This window comes from Saccostrea cucullata, unplaced genomic scaffold (assembly GCF_032062105.1).
Source record: "Saccostrea cucullata isolate Sc308-1 unplaced genomic scaffold, CSIRO_AGI_Scuc_v1 ctg2247, whole genome shotgun sequence".
Taxonomy (NCBI): domain Eukaryota; kingdom Metazoa; phylum Mollusca; class Bivalvia; order Ostreida; family Ostreidae; genus Saccostrea; species Saccostrea cuccullata.
In genome coordinates, this window is record NW_026936439.1 from 18,486 (window position 1) to 39,933 (window position 21,448).

General features: G+C 33.8%; 1 long non-coding RNA gene across 1 annotated transcript; it reads left to right on the plus strand.

The window, feature by feature from the left end:
* The first annotated feature begins 1,897 nt into the window (after positions 1 to 1,897).
* On the plus strand, positions 1,898 to 9,405 carry LOC134245594 (uncharacterized). Its single transcript, XR_009987471.1, has 3 exons — positions 1,898 to 2,457; positions 8,326 to 8,545; positions 8,777 to 9,405. It is a non-coding gene; the product is annotated as an uncharacterized LOC134245594 (long non-coding RNA).
* The last annotated feature ends 12,043 nt before the right edge of the window (positions 9,406 to 21,448 follow it).

The following is a 21,448-nucleotide window of genomic DNA, read 5'->3' on the forward strand; positions in this document are numbered from 1 at the left end:
TAAAAACATTACAATCAAGTAATATGAGCATTTAATTGATATGACACCTAAGATTAATTTTCCTTAGTATGTAAATCAGTTTGAGTCCTATTGTTAGCAAACAATGTAGTCTAAGACTGAATGTGCAGGAAAGTGGCTTTAAAACTAGGCCTCAGTTGTCCTTTGGATTTATATTGCCATACGTCCATGGTACCCTGCAAATGCTTCTTCTTGTGGGAATAAATGCTCAATATCTACAATTAAAATTATTGATGACAATATTTAAAACTGTTCATGTGGAAATATCCTCAAATTGAATTATGTCGAATTCTTTCTTAGTACTAGATCTACTAGCATTAAGCTTTGAAAGTGTGAATACTAATATTTAGACCATACTGGTGGCTGTTAGATTATCTTTAATACCTTGAATTCCCCACATGATTCTTCACGTCATGGAATACCCCAACCACTTTCCTTACTCTCCTTCACTTGAAAGGCCCTGGAATACCCCAACCACTTTCCTTACTCTCCTTCACTTGAAAGGCCCTGGAATACCCCAACCACTTTCCTTACTCTCCTTCACTTGAAAGGTCCTATCTTCGGTAAGCTTCTTCCTGCTCAAATGGTTAAGACAAGTATTATCTTTTCCAAAAATTGTAGCTATTTGCACTGGTACATGAATTATGAAGAAATCAATTATCTTTCTCATTACTGTTCCTTTCGATTTTTACAGAAATATTTCTTTAATATTAAATAAATTAAATAATATTTAAATGATGCTTTTCACTGTATATAAATATTGGTTTTTGACAAACTTTCCACTCAGTAAAAAAGTTTTTTTTTTCGATTCTCTCCAAAATACAATGAAAAGTTCAGCCAATAATCACGAACTGAGAGTCTGTCAGTCTGTATATGTGATTCGAAAACTGACAAAAAAACAACACACTAGACTTAGTCATTAACTTCAATCATAAAATCATCTATTTAGGGTCTTCCGAGCTTCCTTCGGAAGACCCTACTGTTATTCTACTGTTTCTTATTATTATTTGCTTTTTTTCCCGCCGGATTTTTGACAGGCGATTTTTCAAAGACCTTTGAACTGATTTTTATGAAACTTTCAGGTTAGATACCTTGTATTAACACCTATTTACATCTGCTTTCAATTTTTTGATACATGCCTTACTTTGTGAGTTATTGCCCTTTAATTGATAATTTTGATGTCTCGTTTCCACTAATAAACTCAAGAACGACTTATGATAATAACATGAAAGTTGGAGAACTTGTAGCCAATACATTGTAGATGTGCATAACGATAAAATTATAAGCTGATTTCCTAAAGATCGGAAGCTATGTGACGGCAAATTTAAGTAATTTTTTTTCCATGAAATTTTGCTTCTTTTTGTATAATAACTTTTGAACCGAGAATAATTTGGTATAAGATATATAACAAAAGTTGTGCATAATTACAAGAGCTTTCATATAAGATCAAGGAAAAGGGGTTGTCCCCTATAATAAGGGGTTAATAACTCATACACGTTTTTTTCTGTTAGCTAAAAATATTGGTTTATTAGGAAAAAGTTTGACTGAAATAATTTCGAACTGATTAAATCTTGTCGTTTGATATGAAGAGAAATAAACTTCAAGCTATATTTAATACTTTTTTATAAAACAAGTATGTGAGAAACCTTACAGGAACAAGTTGTCTACTATAGCCAAGCCTTTGCTGGGCCTCTTGCATAGTTTTAGTTGATCGATGCATCTGAAAGATATTATTTTGATTCGGTGTTTCTCTGTTTTCTTTTTATTCAAATAATAAATATAATGTGATGTTGTATACAACAATAGGTAAAATCAAAATATTTCTGCATTAGTTAAGAGGAAGTCTTTTCGGGGCCTCTTGTTTAACAACGCGCGGCATTGTGGGAAATGGGAAGGTACTAAAGACCTGATATACTAAAAACCTTATTTGACCTGATTCAAAATCGTCAGTAAATATTCCAAACAAACGAATTTTTGTATAGCATTTTGCATCATAGTCATAAAGTATTTAAATAAGTCATTTGAAGTACTCAATATTGTCATTTAATCTAAAATAAAAACATCAGGTAAATATCAGGTCTCGTATATCCGGTTATTAGTGTGTCCCAAAAGTCGGACACATGTTTACAAACTGAAAGTTGGAAATCGTGAAGTTGAGCATTTCTTACCACACAAGCCACAGGCCGTATGTAGACATGCACGCACATTTAATCTGCAGCTACGAAGTACTTTCTCAATCGTCTGGAGCATTATTTTCAGCAGAATTATCCGATTTATAATTTTTTGTGTGAATTGTTTACGAGGAAATTCCGACTGTTAAATTTACAAGCTGAGCACTCTTGACTCTGGTTCGTGGTTCCCAGTGATAAATGTATCGAGTGATGAAAGAGTCGACGGTGACATTTTAAAGTTTGATTGGCATGGACTATCGGAATGAAGGTTAGAAATTTATTTTACCTAAAATTTAAATTACTTTGGCAGCTTAGAGCATTGATATTTTTAAAAATACACAGACACACCGATACATTATCTGTTTTAAGGCTCAGACGCTTTCTGTTAGCATTTTAAAATCCCAACAGCTTTTCATTTTTTATTTAAATATATGTGAGCATTTAATTTCAACAAGACTCACTTTCAAAACAAAAAATTCAACACTCCACTATCCATCATAGTGATACTCTTATAGACCGTTTCACGGTAACTGCGGTATACTGCTCTCTTGCAGGGCAAAATGATATAGTTTGGTGAAATATGACATATAAGTAATTGTTAAATATACGTCATTTAATTATCTCTCAACAAAAACTTTGCCAAACGTTATTATTTTGCCCTGCAAAAGAGCAATACCGCAGTAACCATGGAGGGGTAATTTACACTACACTTAATAGAGAGGTTGAGATCTTAAACTTGTACGCGTACACGTTTTTTTAAAATTTGTCTGTTGAGATTTTTTTTAGACATGTAACATGTACGTGTACACCGCGAACGGTGTCTCTGTTTCAACTATTTAGAAGGTTTTTTGTCGTCCATTAGTAAACAAAACTTGATGAAAATAAGTGCTCGTGAAAGTAAACATCCTATATAATGCATAACAATCACATTTTCACACTTAAATTGGCTAATTTTTATTATTAAAGCTACACGTTTTCACTTACGTGTAGATTCCATTCTACAAGTTTTAAGAACTTGTAGCAATCTTGACGTCACTAAAATTGATGACGTAATACACACAGAATTTAGGTTATTACCCTACTAGACGTACCCGTACACGTACACGTTTGAAATCTCAACCTCTCTATTATTTGTTGAATATACACCGTAACAATATGTTGACGGTGTGACTGTTAAAATTTTTATTCGCATTTGTTTAATTCGCATTAGATGTCATGTTAACACAGTTTTATTCCCATTAGTTTGATTCGCATTAGTTTACTTTGCAGTCATTTACTGCGAATTAAACTCTCCGTGTGAACAGGGCACTAGACTTTGAAGTCGCACGATGTCGTGGTGTAAGTTAGGCCTACATTACCAGTCTAAATCTTGAATAGTGCTGACTTTAATGAAGAATTTTTTCCCCCACTATTTATCTGCAATTTATCCATTAAATCAAGGTGAATTTATTTTTTTTGGAAACTTTTGATCAATTCTTGCAAGAATGTAGCTTAAAGAATTAAAGCACTGTGGGTCCAAAGTTACTGCGGAAAAGAAATTGTGTGGATCAATAAGCAAGTGATAATTTTCTCTTCACCAAAGCGTTGTCATGAGAGCTTGCATTATGAGCAGCGCTTCGTGCTGTTGTCTGTAATTGCTATAAATAGCTGTTCAAACAAAGTCTTTCGTATCAAAATTTATTGACAAAAAATTGCACAATTGTTGCTCAGTTAAATCTCAAAAGAAATTTGTAAAAACAATTGTAACTAGTGCTAATTGTAACGGGGACCGTTACAGATGTTCCCCAAACGCTCCCCAACTCCCTTTTGGTGCCATATTCCCTGTAATGTCTATTAAATAAGAAATACTTTATGGAATTTAGACTTAATCAAGGTCTTCCCAGAAGAATGCAAAATATATTTAAATTTATGCATTGCACGCGTGTTCATGTGCGTAACGACCGTATTATCTTGTCTACACTATATATATATATATATATACTTAATATCAAAGCATTTATTCCAAAAGTATTAAAAATTGCTCTCACTCAAGTGTATTTTGAATTTAACTCATTTCACGTGCACACACGTGCGAACACGTGCATGATGAATAACCTTCTTGTAGGAGTCCCTTATATTTATCTATGTTCTAAATCCCATCCTGTTTGGTTGAAAAACAAGGGATTATAGCCCTTTGAAGTTTCAGCCAATCAGATTGCAGCACACATGCATGCACGTGATTTCATGAATTTTTATCTTTATCATATTAAAGGTTATCTTAATGAATAACTATATTTCAAAATTCCAAACATTTCGTCTAAAATCAAAGGAGATATAGCCATTTAAAGTTTCAGCCAATCAGATTGCAGCACACGTGCATGCGCGTGATTTCATGAATTTTTTTCTATAACATATTGTATGATATCCTAATGCATGACTATGTTTAAAATTTTAAAGCATTTCATCCAAAAACAACGGAGATATAGCCATTTAAGGTTTCACCCAATCAGATTGCAGCACGCGCGCATGCGCATGCTTTCATGAAAATTTTTATATATCATGCTGTAGATCTTCATAATGTAGGACTATATTCAAAATTTCAAATGATTATGACAAGAAACAAGAAAGATATTGAGACTTTAGTTTCAGCCAATCAGAGCTAAGCGCACGTGCATGCGCGTGGGGTCTTGCTATTTTGACCATGCCATCTTGTCTATACTACTAATATATCCTTACATTATGAGTTTCAAAACATGTTATAAAAAATAGAAAAGTTACGGCAATATACATTCTATTGGTCATTTCACGTGTTGCATGTGCGTGTTCTTGCAAGCACGTGTGTGCAAAATGACCTTCATTGGGCAAATCTACATAACATGTCTACTGACCCTAAAAACATTTTACCTTAGTCCAATGTGTAGTTTACAAGATCACTCGTGGAGAAAATTTTCCCAGGAAGAAGAAAAATAATAATAATAATAATAATAACTAGGAGACTTATTGTTCAAAGAACAATAAGAGGTCTTTCCACCTTCTTAGAATTTCAAATTGTTTTATATCTGACAACTTTAAAATTAAATTCCATGAAAAAGAAACCAAAATCATCTTAAAGCATTTAATAAATGAAAATTTTTTTAAAAAATGGAATGACCTTGACCTTTGACCTTGATAAAATATTCAAGGTCAAGGGTCACAATACAATTGACCCGATGTTTCTACCATTAATAGTTTTCAAGTTATGAGTCTTAAAAGTATATACAAAGAAGTTAAAGGGCAATAACTCATATAAAGGGGCATCAGATCCTTTCGCACTTATACAGCTTACTTAGGCCTAAAGACCCTTAAGACATTAGTGAAGGTCTGGTGTCTCTACGGACTACGGTTTCGGAGGAGTAGTGATAACAAGGTTTTTAGCACAAAGGGCAATAACTTTTAAAGGGGTTAATGTTAGGGAACAAAAATAAAATCCTTGAAACAGTTTTAATAGTACATATTATTGATGCATAGACATTCAGTATACGTTAAAAGACAAAAGAGATATAAAAAGAGCTTAATTTCTCATTTTTGGAATGACCTTGACCTTTGACCTTTACATGAATTTGAAGGTCAAAGGTCAATGAATCTTATGCAGTTGGTCCCATGTCTCTATGACTTGTCGTTTTGAAAATTTTAAATTATTTGTAAAATTCAAAAAGTTTAAGGGGCTATAACTCAATGAAGGGGTAACCGAATACTTTCGCAATGAATAGATTCCAGAGTCCCCTTAAGTAGTCGAAGACATTGATGAAAGTTTCATATCTCTACGGTTTATGGTTTCGGAAGAGTAGCGATAACAAGCATTTCTTGCGAAAGGGGCATTAACTTCGAAAGCGGTCATAGTTCATACGCGTTGGGTCAAATTTGTTCATAACTTCTAATGACCTTTAAGATGAACAAAAAGTCTTTTCGATAAATGTCGAAATAAAAAATCAGCGGAAGAAGAATAATAATAAGAAACAGAAGAAAATCAATAGGTCTTTCCACAGAAAGGTGGAAAGACCTAATAAGCATTTCAAGAGGTCTTTCCACAGAAAGGTGGAAAGACCTAATAATCATAAGCATTTCAAGAGATCTTTCCACAGAAAGGTGGAAAGACCTAATAATATGTGTTTTGAAGGACCTTGACCTTTGACCTTGACCTAAATTTGAGGGTAAAAGTTTTTAAAGTTGTCGAAGACACTGTTTAAGGTTTCGCATCGCTACGGTCAATGGTTTTGAATGCGTAAAGATATGAAGGCTTTTCTCACAAGGAGGAAGAACTTTTTTATACGCCAGGCTTGACGGGTACAGTGAAACATTTGAAAACAGTTTTATAAGGATATTTGATAAATTTGATGGTATCAAGGTCAAAGGTCAAGGTCATCAAAAAAAAAAAAACTCTCATGAACATGAGTTTACCACTTGAAGCTAGATCAAAGCTATATAAATAATAAATATGTTATAAACTCTTGAGTAAGGGTCAAGGTCAAAGGTCAAGGTCAGCTACAAATGTCAAAGGTCAAATTCATTTTGTAAAAATAAACATGTATAAGCAATTTCATACTTTTTTCAATCACCTTGACCTTTGACCTTAAATTCAAGGTCAAAGGGCAAAATATCTCATACACTTGGCCACATGTCTTTACGACTTGTCGTTAAGAAGTTTTAAGTTCTTCGTAAACATCATAAACTGTCAGGGGCAATAACTTCTTACATGGTTTACGAATTCTTTGTTCTGAATAGATTGGAAAGTGTACTTAATTAGTCGCAGACATTGTTGAAGGTTTCGTACTTCTGCGGTTAACGGTTTCGGAGGAGTAGCGATAACAAGGGTTTTCACTGAAGGGGGCACTAACTTTTAGAGGGGTCAATCTTAGGGGACACGAATGAAATCTCTGAAATGGTTTCAAGAGTACATATTGAAGCTGCAAAGATGTTTAGAATTTGGTTAAGAACAAAAGAGCTATAAAAAAATGCTTAATTTTACATATTTTGAATGACCTTGACCTTTGACCTTGACCTAGATTTTAAGGTCAAAGGTCAATGAATCTTTTGCAGTTGGTTCCATATTACTGATGCATAGATATTTAGTATATGTTGAGAGACAAAAGAGATATAAAAAATGTTAAATTTTTCATTTTTGGAATGACCTTGACCCATGACCTTTACATGCATTTTAAGGTCAAAGGTCAATGAATCTTATGCAGTTGGTCCCATGTCTTTACGACTTGTCGTTTTGAAAATTTTTCATTATTTATAAAATTCAAAAATTTCAGGGGCAATAATTCATAGAAGGGGTCTACGAATCCTTTCGCAATGAATAGATCTGAAGGTCCTCTCAAGTAGTCGCAGACATTGGTAAAGGTTTCAAACCTCTGCGGTTTATGGTTTCGGAGGAGTAGCGATAACAATCATTTCTTGCATAAGGGGCAATAACTTTTAAAAGATTTAATGTTAGGGGACAAGAATGAAATCTTTCAAATAGTTTTAAGAGGGCATATTAATGTTGCAAAGACTTTAAGTATACGTTGAAAAACAAAAGAGATATAAAAAGACCTTAATTTCTCATTTTTGGAATGACCTTGACCTTTGACCTTTGCATAAATTTTAAGGACAAAGGTCAATGAATCTTGTGCAGTTGGTCCCATGTCTCTACAACTTCTCGTTTTAAAAATTTTTCATTATTTGTAAAATTCAAAAACTTTCAGGGGCAAAAACTCACAGTAGGGGTCTACGAATCCTTTCGCAATGAATAGATCCGAAGATCCTTTCAAGTAGTCGCAGACATTAATAAAGGTTTGGAATCTCTGCGGTTTACGGTTTCAGAGGAGTAGCGATAACAAGCATTTCTTGCAAAAGGGGCAATAACTCCTTTAAGAGTCAAAGTTCATATACGCAGGGTCAACTGCGAAAATCATTTACGAAGTACATTCTTATGGTCTATAAATCTTTTCGATAAATCTTGAAACTCAAAAACACGTTTGGCGGAAAAATAATAATAATAAACAGAACAATTTCAATAGGTCTTTCCACAGAAAGGTGGAAAGACCTAATAATAATAATAAGAAACAGAGTAAAAACAATATGTTCCCCAACTTCGTTTGGGGAACATAATAATAGAAAGTTTGCTTATTTTTAGATGACTGCAGGAATGGTTTGTTTGATTATTGGCCTATCAAACATTTTCAAGTCATTTGATGATGCCACCACTTGGGATAGTAAGCTGCAAATATAGACTTGTACTCAGCACTTATTGCCTTTGAGAAGTAAGGGATCCTTTTGACACTGAATCTCGTTGTATGCGGTCTCATTGGAGTAACCCGTCTGAAGCATTTAGCAATGGGATTGGAACCTGTGATGTAAGAATCAGCTTCTTATTGGTACTTTGATTGGTAATGTTATTTGAGAATTTTCACTCCTTCGCTCATTTAGAGGTGTTAATATATACCGGTAAATAGTTTTTATTTAGACCTTTATTTGGAACTCAGTGACATTGTCCTAACATGTACTATGAGGTTCTTAAGGTCTCATTCACTTCAAATGCTGGGTGCATGGTTAAGTAACATTACTGCATCATGTTTTTGTCTTAGGTTTGATGCAGTGAATAATCAAAGTACTCAGAAGTACTGAAAGCTGGGCTCATTTACAGGGTAATGAACAAAGACCGTGATGAGAGTTTAAAAACAAATTCAGACATTGAGAGGATATGTTATCCACAAAAATATCTCTATGGCATATATATAGTATTAAAAAGTTTTAAAATTAAATAAAATTATTATAGAATTTAACAGCATAAAATATTCATCACATGTATCGTTTGAGGCGGTTTCAGGGATTTATATACCAACAGAAATAAATAAACACTAATGCAGCAAGATTATTTAAGGTCAAACGATTATGCACTGATGTGTCCTCAGCTGAGAATTTGCATCAAAGCGTACATCAAGTAATTAATGATGTTTACCACATTTGTGTTAGACTGACAATACAACCTTTATTTATAGAATATGGCGCACACATCGATACCTGATGAAAACCTTTTGCATATTTTAAACAAATAATTAATCGAAGAAGACTGTAGAAAGTACATTATTATAATTATTTTTTGACAATTTCCGATAATTTTGAAAATTTAATTCTGTAATCAGTGTTTGTATTGCCTCAAATTTGATTGCACAAATGTACTATATTTTAATGTGTAAATTTGATTAAGCATCAGTGATGAAGCAGCATTTCCTGTTGAACTTCGTAGCAATGAGTCCGGCTAGAAATCAAGCTAAACTTCAGGATTATATAAAGGGAATGCCCTACCACTAGGCTACCATAAAGACAAAGATGTATTTTGGTTATATAGGAAACAAGCTAATTCAGAGAATTCGTGTCCCCCGCTTAGGGAAAAAGTCGGCTCCCCCTGACTGAATTTGTAGAATTATTAAATGTATATATGTATACTGAAGCAAATAAAATACATGTATGTCAATATGCATATAAAGATTTGATTGCTTATTGTTCATTATGTGTATAGAAGATATTTTTAATATGGAATTTTTATCACACTGTAATGATGATTTTATAACCTCATAAATTTTTCATTTCACATGCTGAATACTATCATTTAGTAAAAAAAAAGTATTTAAAAAAAAAAAGAAAGGTTCGACCGAGATTCGATCCCGGGACCTCTCACACTGGAAGCGAGAGACATAACCACTAGACCACGGAATCACTTTATGTAGTGTGAAGTATATGCAGAAGTGAAGTCACATAAATGTATATATTCATGTTTTCATGTTCAGTATTCTCAAAATTTTACACAACCCTTGGTGTTTGATTTATTTAGCCTTTATTAAACAGTTTTAATAGATGTAATAAGAACATAAAGTCCGCCGAGAACCTGTTTTATACGCAATAACTCTCCTCATGCCCCTGCGCTAAAAATAGCGACATGTAATACTATAAATACTAATAAAACAAACGGGACTTTTAGAGGGGCGAGGGACGTCCTAGGGAGTTTTGATATAAAATTACATTGCATAAGCTCAAAATCTTCTTGAAATATCGCCCGGAAATAATAGTATTACACACAGACAGAATGATAAATTTACGACCTTGAACTTTGACCTTTTGACCTCTTCATTAGGCCACAGGGAGTTGTTATATAAAATTTCATTGCAATAGCTCAAATGGTTCTAGAGATATCGTGTGGAAACGAAAGTGTTTTAACAGACAGAATTTGCTTATTTATGACCTTGACCTTTGACCTTTTGACCTCAAAATCAATAGGGGTCTGCTTTAGTCCATAGGGAGTTGCTATGCTAAATTTCATTGCAAAAGCGCAAAGGGTTCTCGAGATATCGTGTGGAAACGAAAGACGGACGGACGGACGGACAAACCCAAATTAATATCCCCCACTTTTCAAGCGGGGGACAAAAATGCTTTGGCAAACACTTATAATGAATAGAAGCTTATAGAAAATATAATTTTATTCCTTGTCTTTTTAAAACATGTGGAAATCTAAATGAAAAAAAATGATTTACATGTACCCTGGTACATGTACTTTTACAAAAAAACATGGCTAGTTGGTTATGAAAATTATGGTGTCCAGATAAGGATAATTGTAAAAGTGCTTCAGCATGTTTAGGAACAATGTGCTTACACAGGCTAAGGCAACTTAAAATAACATGCAGTTGTGCTGACACAAAATATGCTGCCATGCCAACACAGCTTTACACAATCTATTACATGTAATCTTGACTGTGTGGTGTAAAAGCCTGCTGCAACATTGTTACAATGCACAAGTACATTGTCATTGTGTTGTCATAAACACACTAGACCATCGTCATAAGTGTTGTAGCACATTTTTACTTCATGCTACCTTGTAAGTGTCTTAAACTGGCCAGAATGTTGTCATAAACTTACTAGCATGGTGTTATAAATGAGCTAGAGCCACGTTGTTACTTTGCGCTAGCTCTTTGTTCCTTATGCAATAGCATTTTGTCACTTCATTAGCGCATTGTTCTTCATTGCTGTAACACCTTTACGAATGGACTTATTCTGACACATAAAAAAATCATAACTGGATACCATCTTTTTGGCTAATTAGTCGGTTAACAACTGTTAACCATTACCATTCCTGATAAATTTTGATATGAACAAGTAATGTACATTTTCTTTATTTGAAATCATGAAAAACTAATATGTTATTTTATAACATCCTCAAATGACTCCCTGTAAACCTATATTTTTAAATAATTATAGACTACCGGAAAATGTGACAGTATCTTTGAACTCAGTTTGATGGTTTATCTTATCTTATAACAGTGTATAAGTTGCACTTTTTAAAAAAAAAATTCAATAAAAAATTTCAATTTCTTTTTGATAGGTGTGACTGTCATCAGAGTACTGAAAGAATCTGGGTGGATTAGGCGAGTCATATGCCCACACGGATTTTGTCGCTCTGTAAGCATATCGGAAATTTCATAGTTGTACGATACGATTTACCTAAACATTTAAACTTTGTACAGTACCGTCCACATGACAATTTCTATATTTTTAAACCTTGCTGTTATCGTTACAGTATTTTTTAACTTGATGCTTTTCATACTGTGTGTTAATTGTTCTATCAAATATGTTTTCAGGGGTTAAGAGATGGTATGTTTTACCTTTTCTTTTAACTGTTTTCGTGCTGGTCTACCCATGATTATATACATTTCAATCGTGTTATGTAGTCTTGAACTGAATGCATTCAAAATATTATATACACTTGTGTCTTGAAAACTTGTTTATTATAGAAAATATATTAATTAATTGACCGTAAATAAATTCATCATCTTTTCTATTCATTTTGTTTTTAGTGAAAAAATATATTTATCTAAATTTCAACCTGAACTTAAAATATCGTGATTCGAACACTCGCGACAAATAATTAGGTGCTTCAACACCGCCGCTATGACTACTGAGCCACGAAGTCGCACATACAGTGCCCTTTAAATAGCAAACAGTTCTATATATATAGCAAACGCACAATTGGACTTGGAGTTTTTGAGAATATGTTCCGAAATTTAATTAGGTAAACTAACTTTTTTATATAGAGTGGGTCTTCGTACCATTTTTTTGAAAATGGTGAGAGATACATCCTTCCACACCCTTTCAATATTTGTTTACGGAAAAATGGTACGAAGACCCACTCTATATAAAAAACACAGTTTTTAACATTCCATTTCTATCATTTTTATGGTTTCTAAGGCGTTACCATTTTGGTGGGTTAATTACAATCAATTTGTAAGTCATTTGATTCAGGTTTTATCTTTACTGTATGCATATGGTTATAAATATTACTCCCAAATTTAACAAAAAGTTGAATTTGCAAGAATTTTTAAATCAATATTTTACCTGCCCTTGCGTAGGCATTTGACTCGCCTAATCCACCCACATTCTTTAGATAAATATATTTTTTCACTAAAAACAAAATGAATAGAAAAGATGATGAATTTATTTACGGTCAATTAATTAATATATTTTCTATAATAAACAAGTTTTCAAGACACAAGTGTATATAATATTTTGAATGCATTCAGTTCAAGACTACATAACACGATTGAAATGTATATAATCATAGGTAGACCAGCACGAAAACAGTTAAAAGGAAAGGTAAAGCATACCATCTCTTAACCCCTGAAAACATATTTGATAGAACAATTAATACACAGTATGAAAAGCATCAAGTTAAAAAATACTGTAACGATAACAGCAAGGCTTAAAAATATAGAAATTGTCATGTGGACGGTACTGTACAAAGTTTAAATGTTTAGGTAAATCGTATCGTACAACTATGAAATTTCCGATATGCTTACAGAGCGACAAAATCCGTGTGGGCATATGACTCGCCTAATCCACCCAGATTCTTTCAACCTGAACTTAAAATATCGTGATTCGAACACTCGCGACAAATAATTAGGTGCTTCAATACCGCCGCTATGACTACTGAGCCACGAAGTCGCACATACAGTGCCCTTTAAATAGCAAACAGTTCTATATATATAGCAAACGCACAATTGGACTTGGAGTTTTTGAGAATATATTCCGAAATTTAATTAGGTAAACTAACTTTTTTATATAGAGTGGGTCTTCGTACCATTTTTTTGAAAATGGTGAGAGATACATCCTTCCACACCCTTTCAATATTTGTTTACGGAAAAATGGTACGAAGACCCACTCTATATAAAAAACACAGTTTTAACATTCCATTTCTATCATTTTTATGGTTTCTAAGGCGTTACCATTTTGGTGGGTTAATTACAATCAATTTGTAAGTCATTTGATTCAGGTTTTATCTTTACTGTATGCATATGGTTATAAATATTACTCCCAAATTTAACAAAAAGTTGAATTTGCAAGAATTTTTAAATCAATATTTTACCTGCCCTTGCGTAGGCATTTGACTCGCCTAATCCACCCACATTCTTTGATTCCAAGCACGATCAAGATTTGCCAGAAGAGCATATGTTGGGGGATGACAAGGAATAAACAGCATAATGAAATTGAAACATTCATGTGAAACAGTCTTAGTTTATGATATTGACTTTAAATATTCATATTTAAATTTTGATTTGAGAAACAGACATAAATCCACAAATATGAACAAATCAATTGCTTTCAGTTTTTCAAGAGAAATAGATTTTGTTACAGAGTCTATCTTTAGTTTGGAATAAATATTCTTTTTAAGTATGTGTCAGATCTTGCATGTTAACATCTGTATTGAGGTCTTTCGTTTCCAAGAGAAGACATACCAGTTCTAATAGTTAAGGTTATAAATGTGTGTAAATATCTGTATTTTTACAGTATAATTGATTGATTGATTGTTTACTGTTTAACATCCCTCTCCAGAATATTTCACTTATATGGAGACGTCACCATTGCCGGTGAAGGGCTGCAAATTTAGGCCTATGCTTGGCACTTATGGCCTTTGAGCAGGGAGGGATCTTTATTGTGCAACACCTGCTGTGACACGGGGCCTCGGTTTATACGGTCTCATTCGAAGAACCACCCATTTAGTCGCCTTTTACAACAAGCAAGGGGGTACTGAGGACCTATTCTAACCCGGAAAGGTTTTTGCTATTTGAGGCAAAGAAATAAAGAATGGTAGCAAAGTTGACAATTGAAACATTTCACTTTCTGCTTATCGCTAAGAAGGAAGACCCACTCGTTGCTTTGCAACGAGCTTTGCTCTAGTTTCTACTTACATTTATGGTCCCAAGCTCTTTAATTCACTAGTTTACTTTAATAAGACACCAACTGCCTTTACTGCGGCTATCAAAGCACATTTTCTGTCACTACGGGAAGCAGAATTTAGTCGCTAATTGTAGAACCAAACCGGAACGGATATACGGAATTCCGAATTGTTTTTTTTTTCAAAGACGAATTTCTCATAAACCTACGCGCGCGGGTGACGCTAAACATGGTTTTAATTTTAGACAGCGTAAAGCACGAAAACGGATTTCAAGTTGACCTGAGGATCTTCAGCGACGAAGATGAACCAACTGATAAGGGACAGTGTCTATCTCTTCGCAGATGGAAAAATGTGCTGAACAATCTCTCAGAAATTGAAGAAACTATTCGGCAAATGAAAGTTGAGGATGACGTCAGCTACCGGCTTCATTTAGGAGGAAATGTGTACATAAGCATAGGCATTCCTTACGCCTGTGTGAACGTTAGGATATTCAAGAAGGGCTCAATTCCGACTTTCGAGGGACTTTCGTTAAAATTCTCGCAATGGGAACATCTAGTGTCACTCCTTGATGAAATTAATTTTCATATACCTTTGGACATGGAAATCATCATTCCTTGTCAATTATCGGACCACCACCAAAACCAGATGGGAATGCTTAGGTACCTTTTTCCCAAAAGAAAGGTGTAAATTTCCCAATTTCCACAGCAAAACATGAATTAAAAAATAAAGTCCATGAAACCTAATCGCAAAAAAACAACAACAAACAACACGTTTGTAAATGAAAGTGAAACCGTACCACTATTTTATTAGTTCGAGCCAAATGCATTTGTAAACTGGTTCCTGGAACCAGGTTATTGTTTTTACAAAAATGTGTACTAACTATGAGTGCAGAATATCTTGTCATGTAGTTTCGACAAAAAAACATCATTTTGGTTTCAAAACCAGAAGTCTCTGTCGAGACTGTAGCTCTACTGGTTTGTACTTATCAAGAACCATTTCACTATTCTATGTATCTTAGTGTAGTCTACTTGTGTGCCAAGTTATATTGAAATCAGACCAAAACTGTAGAAGGAGTAGCGTTTCAAAGGAATTTCCCAGAAAATTCTATTTTTAGTAACAATGGCAACACCGTTCATCGAAATTAAAAACCAATGCACAATTCTATGTATCTTAGTGCAGTCTACTTGTGTGCCAATTTATATTGAAATCAGACCAAAACTGTAGAAGGAGTAGCGTTTCAAAGGAATTTCACAGAAAATTCTATTTTTAGTAACCATGGCAACACCGTTCATCGAAATTAAAAACCGATGCACTATTCTATGTATCTTAGTGTAGTCTACTTGTGTGCCAAGTTATATTGAAATCAGACCAAAACTGTAGGAGGAGTAGCGTTTTGAAAAATTGTTTAAAGACAGACGGACAGACAGACGGACGGACGCCGGACGCATTACTATCGCATAAGCTCTTCTGGTCTCTGACCAGTAGAGCTAAAAAGACATTTCATTTAAACAGTAGTAAGCTGCACCTAGAAATAATCCCACGCTTTGGCAAGTTCAGTCTCGCGCTGTATTGGTAAGCAAAGTTGTCCATGTGATCGAGGAAAATCGGGACTATGTGACTGGCGACTGCATGTCACCTAGAAGACATAACCGTAATCATCAGCATTCAAAGATAGTAATAACAAATCTAATGTACTTTATAAATACTATAGCCTACGTATCCATGTTTTTTTTTTGTTTCACTGTTTATTTAAAACCAGAGTTAAATTGATGACAAAATGCTAGAAAAGCGAAATTTGAGGATTTTTTAAAATGAATTTTGGTTAATATTCAACTTTTCCCACAATGACGATAATTTTCCCAATTTGAATGGCCCCGGTCCAAAAAGCGGTGTGAGAGCCCTGTGGAAGTAAGTAGAAAGTATATGACAAAATTCTACTGGTTCTTGCAATTTGAGAAACAAATTCAAAATTAAATTAAAAATTTTAATTTCTATTTGCCAACAAAGTCGCTAGGGAAATCAATATGATGGGCAAAGGAGGGAAGCTGGCCTTTTCAAAGTTAAAAATTAAGGATGTTTTAATATGTAAGTAAGAAAATTAATGTTTAAATTTACAAAAAAACAAGAGATGTTTTTAAAACACTTATGCCCCCCTCCCCCACAAATTGGAATTTTTCTAAGTCCAAAAGGGCATAACTCTGTCAAAAATGGTGTGATCATATGATCATACCCAAAACAGAACTTGACCAAGACATTCATCTGACTAATCTGTATACTAAATTCCATTTCATTGTGTGCAACTTCTGCAAAGCAAATGAATGGAAAGTGCAAAAATATGGAATTTTTCTAAGTCCAAGGGGCATAACTCTGTCAATTATAGTGCGATCATACCCAAAACAGAACTTGACCAAGATATTCATCTGTCTAATCTGTATACTAAATTCCATTTCAATATGTGCAACCTCTCCAAAGAAAATGAACGGAAAGTGCAAAAATATGGAATTTTTCTAAGTCCAAGGGGCATAACTCTGTCAATTATATTGCGATCGTACCGAAAACAGAACTTGACCTAGATATTCATCTGACTAATCTGTATACTAAATTCCATTTCAATATGTGCAACCTCTCTAAAGAAAATGAGCGGAAACTGCAAATAATTGGAATTTTTCTAAGTCCAAGGGGCATAACTCTGTCAATTATGGTGCGGTCACACCCAAAACAAAACTTGACCTTGATATTCTCCTGACTAATCTGTATACTAAATTCCATTTCAATATGTGCAACCTCTCCAAAGAAAATGAGCGGAAACTGCAAACAATTGGAATTTTTTTAAGTCCAAGGGGCATAACTCTGTCAATTATGGTGCGACCGTACCCGAAACAGAACTTGACCTAGATATTCATGTGATATACTTGTATACCAAATTTCATTACAGTATGTGCAACGGTTATGAAGAAAATGAGCGGAAACTAAATGGACCGACCGACCGACAGACAGACAGCAGCAAAGCAATATGCCCTCCCATCTTCGAAGGGGGGCATAATAAAATAAATATTACCATCGTATATTTAAACTGATATTTACACCTTTCCTATAAGATTTAATAAGCATAATTTTTTAGCTTGAAATTGATTCCTGATAATTTTCTCTTAAAGGAGCTGTTCGCGCAAACCGCGTATGTGCTGAGTCAACACACAGTGAAATAAACAATTGTATTAAAGAGTGGTTTAGGTATGCATGTGACCGTGATGGAGGAGGAAAAGAAAGAGAGGAAAGGAAAAAGAAAAGGAGAGAAACCAAATTCGTATTGATACAACAAAGTACAGTGACTGATAATATAATCTGTTAACAGTAATCAAACAAGTGAATGCTCATTTTTCCGATTCAGTCGGAAAAAAAACAAAAGACTTACATTAGACTCTTAACATTGCAATTTTTTATTTATATTTTCATAAAACTGATTTTTGACACAAATTAAAATTATCAATTTTCTTTAAAAATTTTGTTTTGATAATTTACAGAGTGTTTTAGTAAGCTTATAACTTTGGTGCAGTATAGTTAATATTACTATTTTTCAAGCAGATTTCGAAAAGAAATAGATATCTCGACTGAGACCTAACAGTGGCCAAGCATGTATCTGATTCATTTTGTAATAGAAGAAGGATGACAGGATTATTTCATCAGCAAATTGTATGACAAATACGCCACTGTATACCGAGAAGAAAGCAAATTGTGTTTATGATGTTTGGTGATATTGTACCAACATTTGCCCAATGTATACACACATTGAGCCAATGTTAATATAATGTTTGACCATTAGGGGAGGGGGGGGGGGGGGATTTAGCCACAGAATGCCAACCTGTTTATGACATTGGACCAACGTTGGGCCAATATCACACACATTGGGCCAACGTTGGGCCAATATCCAAAAATACTAGTTTATTATGTTGGCCCAACAATGGCCCAACGTCAAACAGGCCGAACCAACGTTAATTCAACGTTGGACCAACATCAGGAGGGAAAATCGCATATCATTGGGTCAACGTTGTGCCAATATCACACACATTGGGCCAATTTCAATCCAACGTTGGGCCAATGTTCAAAAATGCTTGTTTATTATTTTGGCCCAACAATGGTATAAAATCAAACAGGCTGAACAAACGTCGATTTAACGTTAGGCCGACATCAGGAGAAAATCGAATAACATTGAGCCAATATATCGGGCCAACATTGGGCCGATGAGCAAACTTACATTGGGCAAATGTCATTTGCCAACATTTGGCCAATGTAACTGATTACGTTGGCCCAACGTTGGGCCAATTTTAGCTTGCTATCTGGGTATATACAAGATGTTCACCAGGCGACCAGATAGAGATTACATTTGACCGTTTTTTTTCCTTGGAGGACGCATGAATTTGGTGTGTACCAAAGTCGAAAGGTGCCACATTCTGTACGCAGATTTTGACTGTAGAGAAGGTGTAAATGTTATAACTCCCAGTCTGGATTTGGCCGTCCTCATCGTACAGAATTATTATAATTGTGTAAGTAAAATGATTATACGTCAGCATATCTACTGTTGAATTTGTTAGCATGATTCGCATTTATTGGGTACAAAATAGACTAGAGAAAAATTTAAATTTTGGTTTTGGTTAATTTGATTATATATTATTTATCAGCGATAAAATATATTAAACCGATAATTTGTATAAAAAACAAAAACAAAAAAGGAAGGGAAAAAAACATTATCAATAATAAGTTGAATTGTTTGTAGTTTTTTTTTTTTTTAGTTTATTAATGTCATCACTATTTCGAAATCTCTAACTACTGTAATTGGTTTTTTTCAGGCCCCTGTTATGTAGGTCCTCAACGCTTGTCGAATTCATTTCTCCTTTTAGAGTTAAACAGTTGAATGGGATTTTTTCTCACTTCTCCAAAGACGCCACAAAGATGAACATGATGCAAAACAAAAGATCCCTGCGAGACAAATTCACAGGGCAACTAATGAAAGTAAACTTTAGTTTTGGTGTGAACAAGTCGGTGTCCACTTTTAATGGGGATATTTATGTCCATTTCGCCGGTAAGTAAAAATCACTCTTTATATAATTGAAACACCAAATTTTATGTCTTTGTTTTATGATATTAATTGAAATTAAAAATACATCTTATGATAAAATGAAATCATATTTTATAGATAACAGAAGAGGAAAGTGCCTTTCTCTTCGAGACGAAGAAATTAAATTCCTATTAAACGGAATTAAAAAGCCGTTAGGTTAGGCATTAAACCGCCTGAAGACAGAACTGGAAACGGATGAAAATCCGCCTACACCTCGGGTAATTAATAGTTACAAATATAGATTTTAAAACAATAATAATTTAGTGACATGTATGAAGATGCCTTTCATTAAATATGATATAATTATGTCTGTTATAAAACATAACTTAGTTTAACAGATTTTGATAGAGTTTTCTTTCTTTGGCTTGATTTAATATGCCCTTCACTATATGTCTACTTTCATACAGTGTTTTGTTTCTTATATACATTATAAATATAAATGTTTTAATTGGAATCAGAAAGTGTGTTAATTTTTAAGGCCTTCCACTCCTTCCCCAGAAAGTGAGGAAAATTTACCAGAAACAGAAACCAAAACATCACATGTCCCTTTTGAAGGATACGTTTATTTGTTAATATTAGAATAATAAAACCATAATTTTCCCGATCATTGTAATGTAGTATTACAATTAAATTCAGGTTGATCTGACAATAGTGTAAAAGATATTTGGTATTTGAGATTAATAATAGTAACAATGAACTAATTAATTTCTTTTACATGCATATTACAACTATATCCAATTATCTGTTTATTAAGCTTATACATTCCTAAGGCCAGAGTGTATATTTTTTCAGCTGGAAGACAAGGAAGCTTAACGCTTGGCCAGATTATGGCTTTTGCATCAGGTTCTGAAGAGGAACCAGTTCTTGGTTTTGAAATTGAACCAAGTATCCTCTTCCGACCTGCCAACTGCATCAACCTGTATCAATCAACTAATTCTCCCGTTGTCAGATAAAAGTGAGGAATACATGATAGACAGATTCATGTGGACATTCTCAAATACCTACTTTGGACTCCAATAACATTGATTGGAAAAAAGTTCTTTTGTTACTGACAGTGTATTTCTGTATTATTTTCCAGTTTTCCTTGGTTGGTTATTGGATTTTTCGTTTGTACAGACACGTTTTTTGGAAAAATACCATTTTTGTTATATATCTTATATTTTTTCTCAGTTGACTTGGCATTTTGGACTACAATGTAAACCTTTTCTATAAGACAGAGAAAAAGATTCAAAATTGATATGGATAAGATTTTCAGTTGTATATGTAATATAAGCAAAAGTTTACAATTTTTTTAGTATTTGAACACAATCAAAAGTCGCATACTCAGTGATTGCGAGATATGTTATCGTAGGTTGTTTCTTTTGTTTGTTATTGAGCCTTCTTAATAGTTTTACTTTGATTAAATAAAGATTGATTGATTGATTTTATATTGTTTAACGCCGAGTCGGCAATATTTCAGCCATATTTCGGCGGAAATTAAATAAAGAAGAAAATGGTAAATGTCAACAAAATCATTCTTTTAATTGACAATATTGATGCAAGTCTTCTTTCTATTCCACGGCGTCTGTCCAATTATTTGACAGAAACATTTGATGAGCAAATATATCAAATTCATCAGATCCACTTCTGCTGATAGGGTGTTGAAAAGTCTGTAGCCATGCCTCATCTTCTGTTGTTTTGGTCAGACAAACAGTGGTACCTAGAACAGTAACAATATCAAGAAGTGGGTTGTGGGTTGATTGAAAAAAAGAAATTAAAAACAAATAAAAACATTGAATTAGTAGGATGAAAGTATTTAGCACCATTTTCTGATGATAACTGTTGTACAATATTAGGCCTTCCAGCTGGGCATCATGCCTGTCTGCTTTGAGATACATAAATGTCATTCCATTGTTCGAGTAAATCATCAAGCTCTTTTTGAAT